Genomic DNA, 25,253 nt, shown 5'->3' with positions numbered 1-25,253 from the left:
AGCTGCTGGTCCTGAGTTCCAGACTATACTGTTCTGAAGGTCTGATGGCTGCGCTTGCCAAGTTCTTATGCCCCATTTTAATGGGGACAGAGATACCTGTAAAATGTTCAGTCACGTGTTTTGGAATTGACTCATTTCTCCAGTGGAAGGATATTTCTTTTTTTTTTTTTTGGCCATGTGTGGATCTTATTTATTTCTTATGGAATGGTATTTCTGATATCCCTGCACTACTTGTAGGGAGTAAATATTCATTCCCAAGGGTTGTGCTCACTTTGGTCCGTGTGCTGGCAGATGAGTGGGGGAGGGGAGATGCTCTACACCAGTCCTCATGCCCAGCAAATCCCAGCAACCTCAAGTAAGAGAAATGGAGAAGCTGGAGCTTCCTTAGGCAGCTGAACCTCAGAGGGGCCACTGGCCTTCCCTGCGGGATTTGGACATTAGCTTTGTCCCATTCTACTCCCCTTGCCCGAGGAAACTGTTGAGGCCTGAAGGGTACTTCAGGGCATCACCCATTCCCCAGGAGGCTGAGCTCACCTGGTGTGGGGACCCATGGTGGCTTCCACCCTCCCCTCCCATTGGTGGCTCCATGGGCCTCAGAGGCACCAGTTTCCTGCCTTATTTGTGAAACCATATAAAAGAAAAAATTTGTTTCTTTCTCTACTCACACAATACTTCTGACACCAACCAATTTTCCAACACCAGTTGGGTGTCCTACCATTCAGTTCTGATACTATCTACCTGGCGTTAGCATTAGATTCCACAGGTTAAGGGCTCAGTTCCACAAGACTTCCTACCCTGCAGCTCAGAGGCCAGTTGCAAGTAGTGGGTCCCCAGGTTAGCCACACTTCTGTCTGACTGAGCTACAAATTGGTAATTCTCCTGACCCACACCTCAGGTTTGATAATTTGCTGTGATGGCTCACCCCTGTGGAATTGGGGTGCACCAACTTCCCAGTACAGTGGTTGTGTTCACCAGTCTAAAAGCTCCCCAAACCCTGTATTTTAGGGATTTTTATGGAGGCTTCATCATGTAGGCGTGATTCATGATTAACTCAGTCTCTACCCCCTCTCTCCTCCCCAGAGGATGGAGGGGGGGGCTGAAAGTTCCGAGCTTCTGATTATGGCTTGGTCTTTCAGGTAACAGCTCCCATCCAGGAACCCACCAAGAGTCACTTCATTAGAACAAAAGACATTCCTATCACCCAGAAAATTCCAAGGAATTTAGATCTCTGTGTCAGGAACTGAGGTCAAAGACCAAATATCAAAACAAAAGATGTTCCTGGCACCCTTATTGCTTAGGAAATTACAAAGGTTTTAGGAGCTCTGGGCAGGAGCTGGGGATAAAAACCAAGATAGGTATTTCTTCCTATATCGCAATATCACACTGTAACAAGGAAGGAGTTCAGGGCTGTGCGAATCCTCGTGGAGACAGAGAAGGGAGCCAGGCTACAGTTTCCTAGGTTGGCAGACCTATAGAAAGTGAAGTGGATTGAAAATTCATGCTACTGTGGTAACCAGTAGCCACCTGTGTCTATTTAAATTAAATGTTAATTAATTTTAAGTAAATTTAGAATTCCGTTCTGTCATACTAGCCACATTTCAAGTGCTCTGTAGCTAGATGTGTCTAATGGCCACCGTGTTGGTCAGTGCAGATACAGGAAGTTTTGATTGGACAATGCTGTTTCAAATGCTTGCATTAAACAAAATAAGATTTTATCACCACTACCAAAAAACGTTTAATGTAATATAATCACTTCCTTAAAAATGGATCTGAGCAGGCTTTTCAGACATTAATGTGCATAGGAATCATCTAGGGGTTTTGTTAAAACGCAAGTTCTGATTCAGCAGATCTGGTAGGAGGCCCTAAGTTCAGCATTTCTAATAAGGTCACAGGTTGTGCTAATGCTTCCGAGCCATGGACCCCCCTTTGACCTGCAAGGGATTGTAGGATTAGTTACAAACACTTAGGGTGCATTTTAGGTGATGAAACTCGGGAGTGGGATGCAAGTTCAAAACTGTACGAATGCTGAGCATCATCTTTCACTCCTGACCTTGGTCACTGACCTTAGCCACTGTGTAACCTCATTCAGACATGAAAGGCTGAGGGTGGGAGGGCGAAGTGCCACCGGCCAGACGAAGGTGTATTGACACGCCAGCGCTCTCTCCCTCTCTCTCTCTCTCTCTCTCTCTCTCTCTCTCCCCCTCTCTCTCTCTCTCCCTCTCCTCTCACTCTCTCTCTCTCTCTCCCTCTCCTCTCACTCTCTCTCTCTCTCTCTCTCCCCCTCTTTCTCTCCCTCTGCCACTCCCTCTCCCTCTCCCTCTCCCTCTTTCGAGTTTGCTTAGGGAGGGGCTAGCCTGAAAGTGTGGCTTTGAGAGCCCTTGTAACCAAGACCTGCAGGGAGAAAGCAACATCCATCAGGCTGCCTCAGGAAAGGGACGCAGGGACAATGGGGTGTCTGCAGAGGGAGGAGGAGTGGGGGGGCGAGGTGAACTTCGAGTGGCCCCAGGGCAGAGTGGCACAGGTACAGAGGGGCCATCCAGAGAGAGAAGCAGCAGCCCCAAAGGTAGTGGGGAGATGTGCACCGAGGCTGGCGCTCATGTGACACAGCCCTGCCTTGGGGACTCAGAGCTCTCTCGGGGCCCTTCCCAGCCCAGTCACACCTCCCCTTGTCCTTTGGCTGAGCTGGCCTTGGATGAGGTGTCACTGCTCAGAGTGAGGCCTGTGCAGCTCAGTTCAACTCCGGGGTCCAAGGGAGCCCCCCATCTCCTCCAGCTGAGGGTGGCTCTGCCCTCTCACTGAGTCGCCCTCCCCAGGGGGTCTGTTCCTGGCAGAAGTACCGTTAGAGGTGGTTGTGTGAGCAGTAAAAGGTGTAACTTCCAGTCTCTGCGTTTTGTTGGAGGCGCGGGGGGGATCGAGGAAGGCTCTGTGGAGGAGGACTTTGTGTGGCCAGGAGGCCAAAGGAGCAAAGGTGGTCCAGGCGGAGGGAACAGTGGGAGCAAAGGCCCGGAAGTGGGAACTCCAGCTTCCTCCTGCAATGAGCATGCAGTTCCTTTATGCCTGACTTTCAAGCAGCAACCTCAGGCTGGGGGCCCAGTCCTGGCCACAGGTGGGCTGGGCTGAGGGAGGCAGCCGTCCTTCAGCTCCCTTCTTTGACTTCCTGCTCCTGGCGAAGAGGACTTCACTCCGGGGGCGAGGCGACCCTGGGTGCTGGATGCCGGGGTGGGGCAGGCCCCTCACACCACGCCCCCGGCCCCGGCCTCCAGCTCGGTGGGTGGGGTTCCATTCCCCATACCTAATCCCTTGCAGCTGTTGTCCTCCCCAGGAAAGACAGTTGTGCTGGAGGGAAGGGAAATAGTTATTTTGAGTTGGTCACTGGCTTCTGACCAGGAGAGGTAGATGGCCCTGTCCGGGCCTGGCAATGGGACCAGAGCCACGATTAATTATAGGGGGTGTTGGGCAGGAGGACATGGTCCCCACCAAGATGGGGGCTGTAGAGGAGAGTGATGGACCAGGGAGGAAGCAGCCCTCAGGTGGGGGATGCAAAAACGGAGCCCATGTCTTGAGTGTACTCTGGATTTGGCTGGAGAGGATGGGGAAGTTGGACACAGCCTCCCCAAAATAGGCCCCTGTGCCACAGGAGTCCCTGTGACCGAGACTGGGGCTGTGGTGGGAGGGGTCTCCCACTGAATGAGCTTCCTGTAAGGGACTGGGCTGGCTGGTCACCGTCCCCTCTCTTCCAGGCAGGCCCTCTCCAGCACTGCCCTCGCAGCAGAAAGCAAGTCTGATGGAGACCAGATGCTCTGGGGCATCTGCCCTTCCCGCCTGCGGGGTCATTGTAGGGCAGTGAGATGAATGGATGTGCCCACTCTGGGCCTGGAAAAGCCAAGTGGCCAGTGATTAAGCCCTTCCCTGTAGCGTGTGCCAGCGTGGGCTTGAATCCTGGCTCTATTGCTTACCGGCCCTGTAAACTCAGCTACAGTTCACCTCACTGGACCTTCCCATTTTACAGCAACAGGAATTACAGTAGCGATGTGCACCTCATAGTGCTGTGGCTGGGGTTTGCTGAGAGAATGAGGGGACCGTGCTTAGGGCAAGACCCAGCACTCCTGGGCGGGAGTTGTCAGGGTGACGGTCTTTGTCTCAGTTCATCAGCCTCATGGGTGTCATTGTGGTTGGCCTCCTTCTGGCCCAGGTGTGTCTGCCTGCTTAGAGAGGTTCCATGGAGAGGAGAAACGAAGACATCTTCATCAGGGAGAAGGCGGAGGCTTCCAGAAATGTGGGGAGGAGAGAGGAGCCCATTCGACTGTGCCCGAGAGGCCAGGGCCCACTTCCGCCTTCTTCCCTGCCGTATCCTCAGCACCTAGGATAGTGCCCAGCACAGATTTAGTGCTCAGAGCAAATTTTTTGAATAAATGAATGAGCAGATTTTTTTAGTGAATTATTGGCTGCCTGGGATATGGAGCCTGGGCCCCTGGCTGATGAATTCTTGGGCTGGTCAGTGACCCAGGACGTGGCCATCAGGTCCCTCTGTCTCGAATCTGAACAGGGAAATAGAGGAGGGGACAGTTAGCAGCAGGGGCTCGGGAAACGGAAGTGAGAAGTGGGCCCAACAGAGCAGGGTGGAGTTGGCCCTTCCAAGAGGGAGGCGACCCTTGGGGAGAGAGTGGTGCCTCCTCCCTCTCCCAGGGATTCCTCCATCTCCCCAGCCACCCTAAGTGGCCAGAGCGGGGAAGTTTGAAAGAGAAGAAGGCAGTGCTCCCTGGGGACCGCCCCCCATCCTAGAGACCCTCCATCATGAGGAGCTCATTCCCCTCATTCACAGTCCCCTTCACTGAGCAAACACTGAGCTCCTGCTGTGTACTGGCCATAGTGCTGGGATCTGGGGCTGAACCACAGCCCTACAGAGTGGCTTCTACGATGGGTAGAAACCCAGAGAGGGCCTCATAGCCCCGGCTTCACGGAAGCAGAAGGAGAGGGAGCACTTCTTGGAGGAAGCTGTGTCTACTGTTTGTAGGAGAGCTGAGGGATGGGCACAGGTTGGCCAGGAAAGAGAAAGGGGAGATGACCTTCCAGGCAGAAGGGACAGCATGGGCGGAGACTGGATAGAGCCTGGCCAGTTTGAGGAACTGCAAGAAGTTCCATGTGGCTGGGGTGGGGTGAGAGATGGGGCAAGAGGGCACACTGGATGGGGTCTCCACTCCGGGCTCCGAGCCTGCCTGTGCCGGAGCATCCGACCGGGCACTGTGATGGACAGCTGCACTTGAGCGGCTTGTCCTCGAAGCAGAGCCAAGTGCGAGGCCTGGGGCGGAAAGAGCTGGGCCCTGTCTCTTTCTGCCCCAGGCCTTCACTGCTGCTCCCTGGGACGATTTCCCCATCTGCACAGTGAAGGACCCAGCTTGCTGTCCCCTAAGGCCCTGTCTCTGGCTCGGAGGAGCCTTGGGGGACACTGTGGGCTCATGGGGATGGAGTGGTAAGATGAAGGGGGGCATGAAGGCAGTCTGGAGGGGTCAGGCAGCCCCATGTTTGGCCTTTGTAAGGAAGTCCCTTTTTCAGGGACCACTGTTAGCATCACTCAGGTCCTTGGATCAGGATTGAAAGAGATGCATTCCAATGGCTCCTGGCCTGAATGGCTTTGCCCTTCCCTGGGGAGACTGTCCCCATCCACAGAGCAGGCCCTAGGGCCCCTGGCCCTCCACTCCCTGCTGGGCCCTGGGCTGCCTGGCGTTTCAGGGACGGCTGACTCATGGCTTTGGCAGCCCCGAGCTCAGCCTTTTCCTCCAGCCGGGGGCTGAGGGAACCAAGCCTTTTCTCTGGAGTCCTTCCCACCCCTAGCTTCCTGCCAGCTTCAGGCCTTTGCAGAGGGGTCTGTGGCTTTACAGTCGGGTCCCAGGAGCCCTTTCTGTACATTCTCACCTGTGCTCCTCACAGACGCACCTGCTGAGCAGGTGTTACTGCCCCACTTTACACAGGGTGGGAGAGGTGGGGGGGGCACTAAATTTCCAGAAGCAGTAGGAACCCTGCCTAATGATGCACAGCTGGGCAGGGTCAGACTTGCAGGGGTGAGGTGCAGGGAAGTGGTGGAGCTGCTCCCCTCTTCTCACAGGGACAGAGCTCTGCTTGAGGACCTGGCATTGGGCCCCCATTGGACCTGTAAGGGAGGGATTGGGCCATCCGAACATTCTCTGAGGGCTGAGCCCTTCTCTCTGCCCTTCTTTCTTTGGGGTCCCTCCAGGCAGGGTCCCAGCACATGAGGGTGGCTGTCACAGGGAGATAGGGAACTATGGGTTAACAGCATGGCTTTTGGGGTCAAATAGCCTTGAATCTGAATCCCAGTTCCACTTTTTAAAAATATATTTATTATTTATTTATTTGTATTGGCTGCACCGTGTCTTAGTTGCAGCATGCGGACTCAGCCACAGCATGTGGACTTCTGAGTTGCCGTATGTGGGCTCTTAGTTGTGGCATGCGGGATCGAGTTCCCCGACCAGGGATCGAACCTGGGCCCCCTGCATTGGGAGCATGGAGTGACCCACTGCACCACCAGGGAAGTCCCTCAGTTCCACTTCTTTCTCACTACGTAATTTGAGAAGTATCCCTCAGTTCCAGATGGAGAACCATTGTGCCTCCCTCTCAGGGTAGGAGAAAGGGGAAGTGAAATGATCTATACCTTCATTCGAAGTAATATTCATTGAGCACCTACGGTGTGTCAGGCACTGGGACAAGAGATAAATGAATGTAAGTTTCCTCACCAAACTCACATTCCAGCTGGGGAGACTGACAAAAAAAACAAAACAGACATAACAAATGACATGGTAGGCTGGAAGGTGAGGAGGTGGGATAAGGGGAAGTAGAGCTAGCCCAGAGGGGCAGAGGAGAGGTCAAAGTGGGCGCCTCTGAGGTGATGAGCAGTGCAGACGGAGGGAACAGTGTTCTAGGTGGAAGGAACAGCATTGCAAAGTACCTGCCTGGGCTGTGCAAAGTGACTCAAGAAGCAATGAAAGCAGAGTGGGTGAGAGGTAGAGTAGGTGAGAATGTGGTCAGTGAGACTGGGTGGCAGGGGAGCTGCCCCTCCTCTGTGACCAATTCCACAGGAATTCACTCCTCCGCAGCTGCGAAAGGTCAGGGCCTATGTGGACACAGGACACGACAACTCTAACCTCGCTTCCGCATGCTGCAATTTGAGTGTCTCCTCTCTCCTTTCCTGCCATCACATGGCTTCTTCCTCAGGTCCTTGGGCCCAGAGGCCTCCCCCAGTATGGCCGGTGACCCTCCTCCCCACAGGACAGAGAGCCCCCCAGCTGCCTGTTACTGTCTCCTGTTTGGGGAGGGCACTGTGTCTGCTCTGGCCAGTCTCAGGGAGCATCACAAAGGCTCCTTTCACCAGAGGGCATTGTAGGGGGACTGGGAAGGGATGCGGTGCCCTCCTGCCCGTGGGCATAAAGACCCCCTTTCTCTTCTGCTGCGTCAGCCCTCTCTTGGCTGGCAGGCAGGGGGGCCGCGTGCAGGGAGATTCTTGTCTTCCTTTTAAAGTACAGGCGAGACTGGGGCCAGGCCAGACAATGGTGGTGATTTACAGTCTGCTGGGCTGCTGGGCTGCAGGACTGCCTGCTGGGGTGGCACTGACCAGCCAGGAGTGCCTGGCATAGGGAGCCCTGCCCTGCTGAGTCTGGGGCTGCCCGCTTAGGACCCCACAGTGGGAGCCCCAACTTACAAGCTGTAAAGTGCAGGGGCTGTGCTGGTAATTTCAGAGCCCCCGAGCTCTGCTGTTCTGGGGTGCTGCTTCAACTGGCCTCGTCTTGGGTCTGTTAGCTCCTGGCTAGTCTTTACCTCGATTTCTCAGCCCTAGCCCATGTCAGGTCCCTTGCACTGCAGCTCCAGCTCCGACATTCTGTGCTGGACAGAGGTCTGCCTTTGGAGGGAGACAGGCAGGAAGTGGGGAGCATGCAGGGGCTGCACAGGTATGGTGAGAGCCTGGGGGAGCACTGGGGGAGGAGGGGCAGGCTGAGGAGCTGGTGGAACAGCTTGGGGAGATGCCTGCAGGACAGCTGCATCTGTGGCAGGGGAGTGCTGGAAAGTCAAGGGAGAGAGGGACGGGGGGGGGTGGGGGGGGAGCAAAGGAGGGAGAGAGGAGGAGAGAGAGGGGCAGAAGCGGCAAAGGAGAAAGCCAAGGAAAGTGAAAGTGAGAGAGCGCCCAGGACAGAGAGAGACACGCACACACAAGAGAGAAAAGAGAGGACAAGAAGTGATTCAGAGGAAGAGAGAGGGAGGACACACAGGAGGGGGGAAAGCAGGGGTGGGGGGAGGGGGAGAATAGGGAGGAAAGAAAGGATGAGGGAGAGCTAGGCCAGAGCCACCTGGAGCAGAGAGCAGAGCAGGTGAAAAGCCAGAGAACTTCTCCCCAGTGCTCACCGGCCTCGCCTTCTCACTGCTCGGCCCACGCCCTGCACACTCACCCCAGGCGTTGCTGGCCAGGGAGGGAGGCAGGGGCATGGCAGGTGCTAGTCTGTCCTCCACTGAGGATGATCGGCTGGACATAAGCAGGAACTTTTTGATGAAGAACAAAACAGGCCCCCAAGGGAAGTGTCCCCCTCGTTGGAGCCCTGGCCTTTCTGAGGCAGGGGACTGACCGTCATGACCCCTCAAAGAGTGTGGGCTGCACCGTTTTATTCTGGCTTGACAGGACTCAATGTGGAGGAAGGTGGTTTTCTGACCTTCTGCCTCGATTTCCCTCTATGAGGCAGAGAGGTGGTCAGGGATCTGGGCTGCCGGATGGGGTTGGGGCCAGGCTCTGGGGCCAAGCTGGGCTGGTGAAGTCACAGTGCATCTGTCCAGGTGGGTCTTGGGACCGTCTCCTTTCCACCCCCAGCCTTTGTTCCAGGAAAAGGCAGCTGGGGGAGGGGGTGGAAGGCAGGAGTGTTTCGAGGGAAAAATGGATCCTTCCATGGAACAGGCAGCCACTTCACCCCTCCACCCCCATCCTATCCCCCTCCTGCCACCAGCGCCATTCCTTCCTTCCTCCCCTCTTGGCAGGAGGAGCCCAGCAGCGGGAAACACCATGCTCTGCTCCCATCTCCCACCTCAGCAGTGCTGAGCCCAGGGTGGCCTTGCAGAGGGGGCGGGGGTGCATGTGAGTGTGTGTGCGTGTGAATGTGCACGTGTGCACACACACATGGCCTGGCCAACATCGCCTGCACCCATGGAGGTGGGAGAGGCAGAGTGCATCAAAGGGAAGGAGGCAGCCTGAACTGAGCACCTGGAGCCTCAGTTTTGTCATCTGAAATATAGGCACTAGCCTTGTCCTGCTTCCCTAATAGGGCTGATGTAAGGATCACAGAGCCACAGTGCGGGAGCGGGAACATGTCCCTGAGGGCCCTGGGTACCCGTTGACCTCATACCGACCCTTGAGGCAGGTGCTGTTATTACTGTCCCCCTTTCCCAGTGAGGAGCCTGAGGCTTAGAGATGTAAATGGCCCACAGGGGGCAAGTGGCTGCCCTGAGACTGGAGCCCAGGTCTGACTGACGCAGTTATTGACAAGGTCCCTGGGTGCCTCTTCCTCCATCCTGGGCTTTGAGGCTCCTTGTCCCGCCCCTTGAAGAGCTGCCTCTTCCCAGGGACCGGGGGCCCTTCCTGACTTAGGGACTTTCGGCAGGTTGTTCCAGCCCAAAGAGTCCCCGCAGGCCACCTGGTCCAACTCCTTGTCATTAATTTGAAAAGCCTGAGGCCCAGGGGCCCAGAGCTCCAGGTTGCAAAGCACAGGGAGCAGAGCTGGGATTCCAGCTTCCTGCCTGGTGGTCCCAGCTGTGGGCTGTTTTTCTCTCTTCCTTCCTGTAAGCATGAACCTGTTCCTGGAGGGGTTATCAACACAGGCACACTCCCCTTCCTCACTCTCTTCTGCCTGGCCCAAACCCCACCACATTTCACCACCCTCCCCAAACACAGGGCCCAGCAGGGTAGGGTTGCTGAGTGAAGCTTCTGGACACCCTTCCTGGTCCCACCCCTTTCCAGCGGGTGAACTCCTCCTCCCGCAGGCTGCTCAAAGGGAGCCAGCTCTTCTCCAGACCCCAGCTCTGTACCCTGACCCCCTCATCATGGCCTAAACACCAGGGCCTTTGGCTGGATGACTGAGGCCCCTGAGACCAGCTCCTTGGTTGGTCAGCCTGGAGACCACCCTCACCACCGCCACTACCACCACCAGGGGACAGGAAGCGGCCAGAACCGTGCCCCTTCCCCAATATCACCTTTTTCCTGAGTCCAGGTCTGGGGAGGCTTCCAAAACGAGGAGGGATTTAGGGAGCTGCTTACCCATCTAGACGTGACTTGTGTAGGGATGGTGCCCAAGGCAGAGAGAGGAGTGCAAGGTGGACAGGGCTGGGGAGAGGTCCAGAACATCCTTGGCACAGAGGCCTGCGGCCCTCCTAGAGCCTGCTGGACACACAGCCGGGCCGACCAACACGACCCAGGGGAGGGAGGTGGGACACAGCCAGAGGAGATGAGGCCCAGGGGCACAGACACCAGGCCTGCTGGGAAGGCACTGGGGCAGGGGGTGACCCCCACATACCCGGGCTCAGGCCACAGAGTCAGTACCAGCCCTGAAGCTGCTGCCCTCCCTGGGTTCAGCAGTATGTCACGTGTCACGTCTGTCTTTGGGTGCCCAGTTCTGGACTCTTGGGTGCCTCAGATGCCACACCTGCTGTGGGCAGCTCCCACTTGGTGGGGTACTCCCTGCTGCAGGCGCTGATCATGTCCGCCCAGATCCCCGGGCTGGTGCTCCCATCCCTGAGCTGCTGTGCTATTGGCTGCTCTCAGCTCACCCCCTCCAGAGGCTGCCCTTGGCTGACGGGAGCCGCATCACCTGGAGATGTTCAGGAGGCTATGAGCAGTGACTGACCAGCATGGGCGGTTAGCAGCCAGGTCCCTTGGCCTCTGGAGTCCACAATGTCTTTGGTACCGTTCACAATCTGGAGTCCTCGGGGATCAGGCTGAGGCAAGATTTCTCCTGAAACCACACCCTGTTTGGCTTCTTTCTCTGCCCTATTCTCTGCTTCCCTCACTTTCACATGGATTGAGGATCTCAGTAAACCACTTGCATAAAAATTGCATCTCAGGCTCTGCTTCTAGAGAACTTGATCTCAGATACCCAGAAAATTGACCTGGTGGCCTCTCCTATAGCATGGTACCAGGGCTGGGGAAGGGGCATATGGGGGACCAGTCTTAGGGGCACAGGAAATCCTCCCTGAAGAGGTGACATTAGAATCAGGGCCTTGAAGGTTGAGTAAGAATTGTTGAGCTGAACAGTGTCTGCTTCATTTGATAAATCTTGCCTGATTAAATTGCTCAGGACATGAGAGGCCAGAGGCACAACAAAAGCAAAGGCCCTGGGGCAGGAAAAGGCAGGTCTTGTTCAAAGGGGAGAGCGGACCGTGGCTGGAGGGGTGGGGCATGGCAGTGAGGTAGGAGATGAGACAAGAAAGGGAGTTAGGGCCTGGGCAGAGGGCTGCCGTCACCATGCTGTAAGCTCACGTCACCAGCCCCACCCAGCACTCAGGCTGATGGACTGTCAGGCTTGCTGAGCCCAGACAGAGCCTCAGGAGCCTCGCTGTGCCCGGCAGGCTCTATCAATCTACTGAATTAGCACGTGAGGTGACACGCATTTATTGTCCCTACCCCAGAGAAAGGCCAGGCTGGGCCGTCATGGGAGGTCTGGGCCAAGCCCAGAGGCCTGTGGAGAATGGCCCGAGTACAGTAGGGGCCTCCCCAGGGAAGGGGCCATTGTGGCCCATAAATAGGTTAGGTGGCCAGGAAACAGGAAATCCTGACAATACAATGAAGCCTGGGGCACAGGGGTTTCCTCCAGGCTGAGGGCTGGACCGAGGATGCTTCTTCGGCCAAAGGCCTTGCTGAAGCAAGACACCCTGACCGCTGGCCTCAAATGCCTGACTTTTCTCACAGTCCTCAGGGGGACTCTGGGTCCACCCTCACCCGACCCGGCCCAGCCAAGGGCAACTCAGGACAGGCCGGCACATGCCAGGACTGGCAGCGGAACCCCGAGGGAGGAGGGGTGACCGGCTCGCTCCCAGCTGAGCTTGGAACCAGGTGGTGATGGGAGCAGCTGGGGCAGCCAGACCAGGGGCAGAGGCCAGGCCAGGGGGACTCCCTCAGGATCAGAAGGTACTTCTGCCAGGCGCTCTGACCCAAGGAGCCTGCACATCTCTAAGCCGGTGTCGGTGGGCCTGTCTCTGCCCTGGCCTCTGAAAGGGCATAGCAAGCAGCAGGCTGACCCTACCTGGACCCCAACAATGGAGAAAAATGAGTCCCTCATTAGAGAACCAGGCAGCCTATAAAACCACATCCCAGAAGAATTTTATTAAGAAAAGCAAATAACAAAACATGATGTCCAATAGGATCCCTATTTTGTTAAAATGCACACAAATGTAAAAATCTGTGTGTGTGCCTGTGTATGTTTGCGCGCCTGTGCATGTGCACAGAGGAGACAAGAAAGAGGACCAACAGAATGTCAACGGGTGTCAGGGGATTTTTATTCTTCCTTGTTCTTTTCTGAACATTCTAACTTTTCTACAATGAACTTTGTAACCATAAAAAAAAAAATCAAAACAAAGCACTCAAATCCTGCAATACCTGTTTTCTTTTAAGTAAAATGTTTACTAAGAGTTTTTAGAGAAGTGGAGAAATGTTGATAATCCAAGCTGAGGGGAAAACAGGATACAACATTGTATACAACGTATGTAAAGGACAAGAAGCTCAGGGCAGGAAGGGGACAGGAAGGAAGCACGTGGGGTGTCAGGGCCAATGGCTTTGCAGGGGCACCACCATGGTTCCACCCACCTGCAGTGTGAGAAACCCCACACTTTTGTGCCCACTGTATCCCTAGTCTTTAACATTTTTGGCAATCCAGAGTGTAGAAGATAGTCTTATAATTTGATCCCAGGGGTGGAAGATAGTCTCATAATTTACACATCCCTGATTATTGAGCCTCTTTCCCCAGAAAAACATTTTATTATGAAAATTTTCAACATACAGAAAAGTAGAAAGAATTGTACAGTGAACACCCATTTACCCATCATGTAGGTTCTGCAATTTACATTTTACTAGACTTGCTTTAGCACATATCAATTTATCCATCCATCCATCCATCAGTCTTTATTTTTTGATACAATTCAGAGCAAGTTACAGGCGTCACTACACTTCATCTTACACACTCGAGCATGTATATCATTAACTAGAGCTCAATCTTTGTCTATCGCTCTCCCTCCTCACCTCTATGTAAAATTTACACATGGTGATGCAAAAATCTTAAGTGTATCGTTTGATTGGTTATGACAAATGCATACACTTGTGTAACCCAGACCTTTATTATGATATATTGTAGAACGTGACCCCCAGAAAACTCTCTCTTGTCCCTACCTAGTCAATCTCTGCTCTGACTCCTCAGAGGCAATCACCATTCTTATGTTTTCATCAGAGATTAACTTTGGCTGTTCTGGAACTTCCTATAAATGGGATCATAGAGCCCATACTAGTTTGTGTTTGGCTTTTTTTTGTGTGTGGTACGCGGGCCTCTCACTGTCGTGGCCTCTCCTGTTGCAGAGCACAGGCTCCGGACGCGCAGGCTCAGTGGCCACGGCTCACGGGCCCAGCTGCTCCGTGGCATGTGGGATCTTCCTGGACCGGGGCACGAACCCGTGTCCCCTGCATCAGCAGGCGGACTCTCAACCACTGCGCCACCAGGGAAGCCCCTGTGGCTTCTTTCATTCAACATTATGTCTTGTGCGATTCATCTATGTCATTGCAATAGTTAGTTACTTTTTATTGTTGAATAGTGTTCCACTGTATGGACATGCAAATACCCATACAATATTGATTGAATGTATATTGTATGGATATACAAATGGATAGCCAGTTGTATGGATACATTTCATACATGGATAAGGATACACTGTATGGATAGTTCTCTTGTTGATGGATACCTGGGCTGCTTAAACTTTTCCTTATTATAAATAAAGCTGCTATGAACATGCATATGCAAATATTTTGTTAACACATGCTTTCATTGCTCTTGGATAAATTCCTAGGAATGCAATTGATCCGGTTGCTTTTCATGTTTGTTAAAACACTTGAATTTTTCTTTTGCCTATTTTTTGGTCTTTTTCTCATTGATTTGTAGGAACTCTTTCATTATTAGTGATGATCCCTAGGGATGCAAAAAAATTTACTATAGTCCCTTGCCCTCAAATTGCTCAGAGTTTAGCAGTCATGGACACAGTTAGGATGTGATATGGTGGCTGCTATGCATTCATTTATGTCTTTGTAAGTCTGATCATGCCACTTCTCTGCTCAAAACCCGGCCAGGGCTCCACTTCACTCAGGGTCAAAGCCAGCAAGACCCTACATGGTCTCACATGATCTGGTTCCCTAGGCTGTAACCTCACTCCTACCACTTTCCTTGTGTAGTCTGCTTCAGCAGCTCCAGCTCCTTGGTGGTCCATAAACTACCAAATCCCCACCCCAGGGCTTTTGTCCTGGAGAGTCTCTCTCCCTGGAACATTCTTCCCCACCCCAGATTTCCACAAGATTTGCTTCCTGTATTAGTTTCCTAGGGCTTCCATAACAAATTACCACAAATTTGGTTACTTAACATAAATTCATTCTCTCACGGCTCTGCAAAAACCTTTTTCCCCATTAAGCTTCCATTCAGAGGTTCTGGAGACTAGGATGTAGACATATCTTTTGGGGCCACCATTCAACCTACCACACTTCCTAATCTTCTTCAGGTCCTTGCTCAAATTTTACTTTCTCCGAAAGACTTTCCCTGGACGTTTAATTAATTAATTAATTTATTTATTGCCACACCGTGCGGCTTGCAGGATCTTAGTTCCCCAACCAGGGATCGAACCCGGCTCCGGCAGTGAAAACACCGAGTCCTAACCGCCAGGAAATTCCCATCCCTGGACACATTATTTAAAGTCACACGCACACCATTCCAGCTCTCCTAATCCTCCTTCTCTGCTTGATTTTTCTCCCTAGTCCTTACTTGCAGGTATACCATGTGTAGTTTACTTTACATGTAGATCTTTATTGTCTGTTCCCCTATTAGAATGTAAGCTCCATGAAGACAGAGTTTTCTCTGCTCTATTCCTAATGCACAAAACAGTGCTGGCAACACAGAAGATGCTCAGTAAATAACTGTTAAATGAATGAGTGAATGATCATATTGAGCACCAAGCTCTGCTTTAAATAGAAAGTTATAAACAGTAGGAGCACAGGAGGAGGGAATAAATCATTCTGTTTGGAGTCTTATCTAAGCAGGATTCACAAAAAGGGTATATTTGAGCTGGACCAGGTGGGAATGGGGAGGTGTGGGATTCCCCAGAGGCAGACAGGACAGGACCTGAGAAAAATCTTTTTGGCTGCCTGTGTGGAGGGTGGTATGGAGGAAATGAGACTGAGGAGGGGGGTCTCATCTGGGACATGAAACAGGGCTCTGTGTGTGGGTGACTGCTGTGGCCCAGAAGGAAGGGTGGAAGGACCTCATTCCACAGTAGAACCAGAGGCACTAGGAGACGCATTAGTGAATCGAAGTATTGATCATGTGCTGCGATGGCTCGGGTGTGGGGAAACAGGTGCTCTGACACACTGTTGGTAGCAGTGTGAATTGGGGCAACCTCAGTGGGGGCAATTTGATGACTTTAAAATGCACATGGACTTACCTGGTGGCGCAGTGGTTAAGAATCCGCCTGCTAATGCAGGGGAAAACGGGTTCGAGCCCTGGTCTGGGAAGATCCCACATGCCGCGGAGCAACTAAGCCTGTGCGCCACAACTACTGAGCCTGCGTGCCACAACTACTGAAGCCTTTGCGCCCAGGACCTGTGCTCCACAACAAGAGAAGCCACCGCAATGAGAAGGCTGCACACTGCAATGAAGACCCAACGCAGCCAAAAATAAAAAATGTAAATACAAAAAATAAATTTATTTTAAAAAAATAAATAAAGTGCACACATCCTTTGAGCCAGGAATTTCACTTCTAGGGATTTATTCCACACATATGCATACTTGCGCATGTATGTTAGAAAGTAGCATATTGCTCAAATATATGACAATTTTCTATTTCCCAAAGAGATCAGAACCAAAAACAGCATCACACCTATTAGGAGGACTACTGTCAAAAGCCAGAAAACCATGAGTTTTGACAAGGATGTGGAGAAATTGGAACACTTGTGCATTGTTGGTGGGAATAGAAAATGGTGCCACCACTGTGGAAAACAGTATGGTGGTTCCTCAAAATATTAAAAATAGAATTACCATATAATCCAGCAATTTCACTTCTAGCTATATACACAAAGAATTGAAAGCAGGGTCTCAAAGAGGTATTTGTATACCCATGATCATAGCAGCATTATTCACAATAAGCAAAATGTTGAAGAAACCCAAGTGTCCACTGATGGATGGATGGATATATGAACGAAATGTGGTCTATACATACAACGGAATATTATTCAGCCTGAAAAAAGGAAGGAAAATTTGACATATGCTGTAATGTAGATGAACCTTGAGGACATTATACTATGTGAAATAAGCCAGTCACAAAAAGACAAATACTGTATGATCCACTTTTACGTGAAATAGTCAAAATCATAGAGACAGAGAGTAAAATGGTGATTGGGAGAAACTAGAGAATGAGGAGTTATTGTTTTGGGGGGACAGAATTTTAGTTTTGCAAGATCAAAAGTTATGGAGATGGATGGTGGTGATGTTTGCACAATAGTGTGAATGTATTTAATACCACTGAACTAACTGTAAACTTGAAAATGGTTAAGACAGTAAATTTTATGTTATGTGTATTTTACCACAACTAAAAATAATAATAATTTTTAAAAAACCAACAACACATTCATGGACCAGCTTGTATTTATAACTTTTAGGTATGTAGGTTAAATAGTCAAATACTTAAAATATTTAGTGTATTAATTTTTATACATATATTTTAAAAATCACATATTAGATAAAACATCACTTTAGAAATACAGCTTTGTCCCCTCTATCACATTAAACAATTATGTTCTACTTTTTGCATTACACTTCTGCTGATGCATCTCTGTTACCATTTTGTCATTGTCACATGAAAAGGTGCTCAACATCACTAATTGTCAGGGAAATGCAAATCAAAACCACAATGAGATATCACCTCACACCTGTGAGAATGACTATTATCAAAAAGACAAGTAGAGCTTCCCTGGTGGCGCAGTGGTTGAGAGTCCGCCTGCCGATGCAGGGGACACGGGTTCATGCCCCGGTCCGGGAAGATCCCACATGCCGCCGAGCCGCTGGGCCCATGAGCCATGGCCGTTGAGCTTGCGCGTCCGGAGACTGTGCTCCGCAACGGGAGAGGCCACGACAGTGAGAAGCCCACATACCGCAAAAAAAGAAAAAAAAAAAAAAAAAAAGACAACAAGTAATAAGTGTTGACAGGGATGTGGAGAAAAGAGAACACTTATGCACTGTTAGTAGGAATGTAAATTGGTGCAGCCACTATGGAAAACATTATGAAGCTTCTTCAAAAAGTTAAAAATAGAACTACTGAAGGATCCAGCAATTCCACTCCTGGGTATTTATCCAAAGAAAACGAAAACACTAATTAGAAAAGATATATGCACCTCTATGTTCACTGCAACATTATTTACAATAGCCAAGATATGGAAGCAACTTCAGTGCCCATCAATAGATGAATGGATAAAGAAGATGTGGTGTATATATACAATGGAATATTACTCAGCCATAAAAAAGAATGAAACCTTGCCCTTTGCAACAACATGGCTGGACCCAGAGGGTATTATGCTAAGTGAAATAAGTCAGACAAAGACAAATATGGTATGATTTCACTTATATGTGGAATCTAAAAAACAAAACAAATGAACAAACATAACAAAACAGAAACAGAGTCATAGATTCAGATAACAAATAAGTGGTTGCCAGAGGGGGGCAATGAGAAAAATAGGTGAGGGAGATTAAAAGGTACGAACTTCCTGTTGCAAAATAAATTAGTCATGGGTATGAAATGTACGGTGTGGGGAATATAGTCAGTAATTATGTAATATCTTTGTATGGTAACAGATGGTTTCTAGATTTATCATGGTGATCATTTTAAAATATAGAGAAATATGGAATCACTATGCTGTATAATAGGAACTAATGTGTTGTAGGTCAATTATACTTCAAAAACAAACAATAGAAAAAGAGATCAGATTTGTGGTTAACAGAAGCAGGGAGTGGGGAGAAGGGGAATTGGATGAAGGTGGTCAAAAGGTACAAACTTTCAATTATAAGATAAATAAGTTCTAGGGATGTGATGTACAACATGATAAATATAATTAACACGGCTGTACGTTATAGATGAAAATTATTAAGAGAGTAAATCCTGAGTTCTCATCACAAGAAAAAACCATTTTTCTATTTCTTTAATTTTGTATCTACATGATATGATGGATGTTCACTAAACTTACTGTGGTACTTGCTTCATGATGTATGTAAGTCAAATCATTATGTCGTACACCTTAAACTTATACAGCGCTGCAGGTCAACTATATCTCAATATAACTGGGAGGGAAGAAAGCTTCCATTTAAACCATTTTTAGGTGTGAATTCAGTGGCATTAATTACCCCCACATTGTTGTGCGACCATCACTGCTATCTGTTTCCAAAGCTTTTTCATCACCCCAGACTCTAAGCACAAAGCAATAACTCCTTATTTCTCCATTACCCCAGCCCCTGGTAACCTCTAATCTACTTCCTATTTCTATGAATTTGCCTCTTCTAGATATTTCTTACAAATGGAATCATTCAGTCTTTGCACTTTTGTGTCTGGCTTATTACACTTAGTGTAGTGTTTTCAAGGTTCATCCATGTTGTTGCCGAATCATATTGCATTGTATGGATATACCAATTTTGTTCATCTGTTCATCTGTCGATGGACACTTAGGTCTTTTCTACCTCGTGGCTAGCTTGCCTATTTTTGAATTTTATATAAATGGAATCATACAGCCTATACTCCTTTATGTATACCTTCCTTCGCTCATGTTTCTGAGATTCTTCCAAGCCGTTGCATGCTGTTATAATTTGTTCATTTTCAATGCTCTATAGTATTTGTATGTATATACCACAATCGATCCATTCTACTGTTGTTGACAGTCTTTGGCTATTACAAATTCTGACACCAATTCTGATGTGCGTTTTTCAACATTACCAAGCAGTCAACTCAATTCTGACACTACCTGGAGATATCATTAGATCCCACAGGTTAAGGACCGAGTCCTACAAGACGCCTCCCCTAACCCACCCCACTCCCCTGGCCAACTTCCAGTTGCCAATCAAAAGCCCAGGTTGTCTCCTGTGCTTTTGACTGACCAACTATAGATCAGAGGTTCTAACGAACCCCCCACTTGGGTTCAATTAATTTGCTAGAGTGGCTCACAGAACTCAGAGAAACAGTTTACTTTCCAGATTACCAGCTTATTATAAAAGGATATAACTCAGGAACAGCCAGATGGAAGTGAAGCATAGGGCAAGGTATGTGGGAAGGGACTCGGAGTGTCTATGCCCTCTCTGAGTACACCACTCTCTCCGCATCTATATGTGTTCACCAGCCTGGAAGTTCTGCAAACCCCACCCTTTGGGGTTTTTATGGAGGCTTCGTTACATAGGCTTGATAGATCAAATCATTGGCTATTGGTGATTGACCTTAATCACTAGCTCCTCTTTCCTCCCCAGAAGTTGGGGTGGGACTGAAACTCCAAGCCTCCAATCATGTGGTTGGTTCCCTTAGCAACCTGTCCCCAATCTTACCTTACCTAGGGGCTTTCCAAAAGTCACTTCAATAGCATAACAACATACCTTTATCACTCTCATCACTTAGGAAATTCCAAGGAATTTAGGAGCTATGTGCCAGGAACTCAGAGGAAGACCAAAGGTATGTTTGTTTTGTTTTGTTTTTTTAAATTTTATTTATTTATTTATTTTTGGCTGCGTTGGGTCTTCGTTGCTGCACGCAGGCTTTCTCTAGTTGCGGCGAGTGGGAGCTACTGTTTGTTGCGGTGCGAGGGCCTCTCATCGCGGTGGCTTCTCTTGTTGCGGAGCACGGGCTCCAGGCGCGCGGGCTTTAGTAGTTGTGGCATACGGGCTCAGTAGTTGTGGCTCACGGGCTCTAGAGCGCAGACTCAGTAGTTGTGGCGCACGGGCTTAGTTGCTCCACAGCATGTGGGATCTTCCCGGACCAGGGCTCGAGCCCGTGTCCCCTGCATTGGCAGGCGGATCTTAACCACTGTGCCACCAGGGAAACCCCAAAGGTATGTTTTTTGTTATCGATCACAATATCGTACTACTGCTTTGAATTTTCTTATACATGCCTTTTCATGAATATGTGCGAGCATTTTTGTTAAGTATATTTCTAGGAACGAAGCTGCTGGATCAGAGAATATACATATGTCCAGCTTTCACAGATGATGCCAAACAGTCTTCCAAAGTTGTACAATTTGTATTCCTACCAGCAGGGTATGAGAGTTCTGATTGCTCCACATCCTTGTCAACACTTGCTATTGTCTTCTGTTTTCATTCTGGCCATCCTGGTGGGTAGATAGTAGTGTTGCATTGTTGTTTTAATTTGCATTTCCCTGATGGCTAATGAAGTTAAGCATGTTTTCATATGTTTATTGGTTATTGGGATATCCTTTTTTAATAAAGTGCTGACCGAGTCTTTTATCCATTTTTCTTTTGTATCATCTGCTTTTTTTTCCTTATTGTTTTGTAGAAGTTCTTTATATAGTTTGCATACAAGTCTTCTGCTGGCCATACAGATTGCAAGTATCTTTTCCTGATCTGTGGCTTCCTCTTCATTTTCTTAATGGTGTCTGATGAAGGGACATTCTTAATTTTAAAGCATTGCTTTCTAAAGTGATCTTTAAAAGATTTGTTTACAGTGTTATTTTAACATTTGCAGTTGTGAAGTCATATCCCCAGGAAAAATTATGGCATTTGTGTTAAATGCCTTTGCCTCCTTTTCCCCCTCTAACCAATTTTGTTGGGTGTCCGCCATAAACATCCCAAATTAGAATTCACTGAGGTCATTTCAGGCTATTGTATCTTCCGCAAGTAGTACTTCCTTGTTTAAAATAAAGGAATCAGAAAGCATCAGGTAATGGGAATTTGTATATACAGTAAAGGGAACTCCCTCTTTTCTGAGAGATTTTTTTGGAGGAAAAAAAGTTGCCTAATATCCAGGCATAGCCAGTCTATGTAGAAGTAGTCTCTGTTCCAATGCTGTAATAGAAAAATATTGGAAATACCTGCACATCCTAATTGTGGCATATTCATTCAGTGGAATACTAAATAGCTATTCAACAAAGACGGTGAATTTATGCATAAAAATGTAGACTTAAGATGGAAAAAAAAGCTGGGAGTGGAACAGCATGTGCATTAAACTGTACACACATCTCTTCTTGAATATGCAGTCTGCATGGAAGGAATCACACTAGTGGTAGGAAGGGGATGGGTGCAGGAGTGGAAGGGAGCATTATATTCTTTTGCAAATCATTTGGGGCATTCAAAATATTTTTCAACCTGTGTGCATTTATTATTTATCCCCCAAAAGTAATTTAAAAATTGAAAAATAGACACCAGAAATACATCTACGCGTGGAACAACTCCTACAGAGCATCTACTGAACGCTGGCAGAAGACCTCAGACCTCCCAAAAGGCAAGAAACCCCCCACGTACCTGGGTAGGGCAAAAGAAAAAACTAAACAGAGACAAAAGGATAGGGACGGGTCCTGCACCAGCGGGAGAGAGCTGTGAAGGAGGAAAAGTGTCCACACACTAGGAAGCCCCTTCGCGGGTGGAGACTTCGGGAGGCGGAGTGGGGGAGCTTGGGAGCCGCGGAGGAGAGCACAGCAACAGGGGTGCGGAGAGCAAAGCGGACAGATTCCAGCGCAGAGGATCGGGCCGACCGGAACTTGCCAGCCGAGAGGCTTGTCTGCTCGCCCGCCGGGGCGGGCGGGGCTGCGAGCTGAGGCTCCGGCTTTTGTCGGAGCGCCGGGAGAGGACTGAGGTTGGCGGCGTGAACACAGCCTGCGGGGCGTTGGTGCACCGCGGCTGGCCGGGAGAGAGTCCGGGGAGAAGTCTGGAACTGCCGAAGAGGCAAGAGACTTTTACGTCCCTCTTTGTTTCCTGGTGCACGAGGAGAGGGGATTAAGAACGCTGCTTGAGAGAGCTCCAGGGACGGGCGCGAGCCGCGGCTAGGGGTGCGGAGCCCAGAGACGGACGTGGCTAGGGCCGCCCAGAGCGGCTAGGGCCGCTGCTGCCGCCACCGGGAGGCCTGTGTGCGAACACAGGTCACTGGCCACGCGCCCTTCCGGGGAGCCTGTGCAGCCCGCCACTGCCGGGGTCCCGGGATCCAGGGACAACTCCCCCGGGAGAACGCACAGGCGCGCCTCAGGCTGCAACGTCTCGCCGGCCTCTGCCGCCGCAGGCCCGCCCCACACTCCGTGCCCCTCCCTACCCCCGGGCCTGAGTGAGCCAGAGCCTCCGAATCAGCGGCTCCTTTAACCCCGTCCTGTCTGAGCAAAGAACAGACGCCCTCCGGCGACCTACACGCACAGGCGGGGCCAAATCCAAAGCTGAGCCCCTGGGAACTGTGAGAACAAAGAAGAGAAAGGGAAATCTCTCCCAGCAGCCTCAGAAGCAGCGGAATAAAGCTCCACAATCAACTTGATATACCCTGCATCTGTGGAATACCTGAATAGACAACGAATCATCCCAAATTAAGGAGCCCTGTGGATGAAAGGCTCTTGGGGCTGCAGCCAGGAGTCAGTGCTGTGCCTCTGAGGTGGGAGAGCCAACTTCAGGACACTGATCCACAAGAGACCTCCCAGCTGCACATAATATCAAACAGCAAAAATTTCCGAGAGATCTCCATCTCAACGCCAGCACCCAGCTTCACTCAACGACCAGCAAGCAACAGTGCTGGACATCCTATGCCAAACAACTAGCAAGACAGGAACACAACCCCACCCATTAGCAGAGAGGCGGCCCAAAATCATAATAAGTCTACAGACACCCCAAAACACACCACCAGACGTGGACCTGCACACCAGAAAGACAAGATCTAGCCTCATCCACCAGAACACAGGCACTAGTACCCTCCACCAGGAAGCCTACACAACCCACTGAACCAACCTTAGCCACTGGGGACAGACACAAAAAACAACAGGAACTACGAACCTTCAGCCTGCAAAAAAGGAGACCCCAAACACAGTAAGATAAGCAAAATGAAAAGACAGAAAAACACACAGCAGATGAAGGAGCAAGATAAAAACCCATCAGACCTAACAAATGAAGAGGAAATAGGCAGTCTACCTGAAAAAGAATTCAGAATAATGATAGTAAGGTTGATCCGAAATCTTGGAGATAGAATGGACAATAGAATGGACAAAATGCAAGAATCAGTTAACAAGGACCTAGAAGAACTAAAGATGAAACAAGCAACGATGAACAACACAATAAATGAAATTAAAAGTACTCTAGATGGGATCAATAGCAGAATAACTGAGGCAGAAGAACGGATAAGTGACCTGGAAGATAAAATAGTGGAAATAACTACTGCAGAGCAGAATAAAGAAAAAAGAATGAAAAGAACTGAGGACAGTCTCAGAGACCTCTGGGACAACATTAAACGTACCAACATTCGAATTATAGGGGTTCCAGAAGAAGAAGAGAAAAAGAAAGGGACTGAGAAAATATTTGAAGAGATTATAGTTGAAAACTTCCCTAATATGGGAAAGGAAATAGTTAATCAAGTCCAGGAAGCACAGAGAGTCCCATACAGGATAAATCCAAGGAGAAATACGCCAAGACACATATTAATCAAACTGTCAAAAATTAAATACAAAGAAAACATATTAAAAGCAGCAAGGGAAAAACAACAAATAACACACAAGGGAATCCCCATAAGGTTAACAGCTGATCTTTCAGCAGAAACTCTGCAAGCCAGAAGGGAGTGGCAGGACATATTGAAAGTGATGAAGGAGAAAAACCTGCAACCAAGATTACTCTACCCAGCAAGGATCTCATTCAGATTTGATGGAGAAATTAAAACCTTTAGAGACAAGCAAAAGCTGAGAGAGTTCAGCACCACCAAACCAGCTCTACAACAACTGCTAAAGGAACTTCTCTAGGCAAGAAACACAAAAGAAGGAAAAGACCTACAATAACAAACCCAAAACAGTTAAGAAAATGGGAATGGGAACACACATATCGATAATTACCTTAAATGTAAATGGACTAAATGCTCCCACCAAAAGACACAGATTGGCTGAATGGATACAAAAACAAGACCCATATATTTGCTGTCTACAAGAGACCCACTTCAGACCTAGAGACACATACAGACTGAAAGTAAGGGGATGGAAAAAGGTATTTCATGCAAATGGAAACCAAAAGAAAGCTGAAGTGGCAATTCTCATATCAGACAAAATAGACTTTAAAACAAAGACTATTAGAAGAGACAAAGAAGGACACTACATAATGATCAAGGGAGCGATCCAAGAGGAAGATATAACAATTGTAAATATTTATGCACCCAACATAGGTGCACCTCAATACATAAGGCAAATACTGACAACCATAAAAGGGGAAATCGACAGTAACACATTCATAGTAGGGGACTTTAACACCCCACTTTCACCAATGGACAGATCATCCAAAATGAAAATAAATAAGGAAACACAAGCTTTAAATGATACATTAAATGAGATGGAGTTAATTGATATTTATAGGACATTCCATCCAAAAACAACAGAATACACATTTTTCTCAAGTGCTCATGGAACATTCTCCAGGATAGATCATATCTTGGGTCACAAATCAAGCCTTGGTAAATTTAAGAAAATTGAAATTGTATCAAGTATCTTTTCCGACCACAATGCTATGAGACTCGATATCAATCACAGGAGAAGATCTGTAAAAAATACAAACACATGGAGGCTAAACAATACACTACTTAATAACGAAGTGATCACTGAAGAAATCAAAGGGGAAATCAAAAAATACCTAGAAACAAATGACAATGGAGACACGACGACTCAAAATCTATGGGATGCAGCAAAAGCAGTTCTAAGAGGGAAGTTTATAGCAATACAATCTTACCTTAAGAAACAGGAAACATCTCGAATAAACAACCTAACCTTGCAC

General features: G+C 49.0%; 1 protein-coding gene across 1 annotated transcript in view; it reads left to right on the top strand.

The window, feature by feature from the left end:
- Window positions 1–25,253, top strand: part of CFAP20 (cilia and flagella associated protein 20) — a 108,719-nt gene that overhangs the window by 18,652 nt on the left and 64,814 nt on the right. The window contains exon 9 of the mRNA XM_060289681.2: window positions 19,927–19,980. The gene's annotated coding sequence lies outside the window, so the exon portion shown is untranslated. The remainder of the gene's footprint in view (window positions 1–19,926; window positions 19,981–25,253) is intronic.

This window comes from Globicephala melas, chromosome 19, assembly GCF_963455315.2.
Source record: "Globicephala melas chromosome 19, mGloMel1.2, whole genome shotgun sequence".
Lineage (NCBI taxonomy): Eukaryota > Metazoa > Chordata > Mammalia > Artiodactyla > Delphinidae > Globicephala > Globicephala melas.
The sequence above is the reverse complement of the archived record's forward strand: the minus strand, read 5'-3'. Positions and strand labels throughout refer to the sequence as shown.